The sequence below is a fragment of the Galeopterus variegatus genome, unplaced genomic scaffold (genome assembly GCF_000696425.1).
Source record: "Galeopterus variegatus unplaced genomic scaffold, G_variegatus-3.0.2 Scaffold9632, whole genome shotgun sequence".
NCBI lineage: Eukaryota > Metazoa > Chordata > Mammalia > Dermoptera > Cynocephalidae > Galeopterus > Galeopterus variegatus.
The window spans coordinates 39,642-40,146 of NW_007735743.1; positions in this window are offsets into that span (position 1 = coordinate 39,642).

A 505-nucleotide genomic window follows, 5' to 3' on the forward strand; every position below is an offset into this window, starting at 1 on the left:
ATAAGTTAGGTATAGAAGGAAAGTATCTCAACATAATTAAAGCCATATATGACAAACCCACGCCAACATCATCCTGAATGGGGAAAAGGTGAAAGCTTTTCCTTTAAGAACAGGAACCAGACAAGGATGCCCACTCTCACCACTCCTATTCAACATAGTATTGGAAGTACTAGCCAGAGCAATCAGAGAAGAGAAGGAAATAAAGGGCATCCAGATTGGAAAAGAAGTCAAGCTATCCCTGTTTGCAGATGACATGATCCTATATACCGAACAGCCTAAAGCCTCTACAAAAATACTTTTGCAGTTGATAAGTGATTTCAGTGCAGTAGCAGGATACAAAATCAACACACAAAAATCAGTAGCATTTCTTTTCTCCGATAGTGAACATGCAGAAAGAAAAGTAAAAAATGCCTGCCCATTTACAGTAGCCACCAAAAAAATAAGATACTTAGGAATCGAGTTAACCAAGGATGTGAAAAATCTCTATAATGAGAACTACAAACCA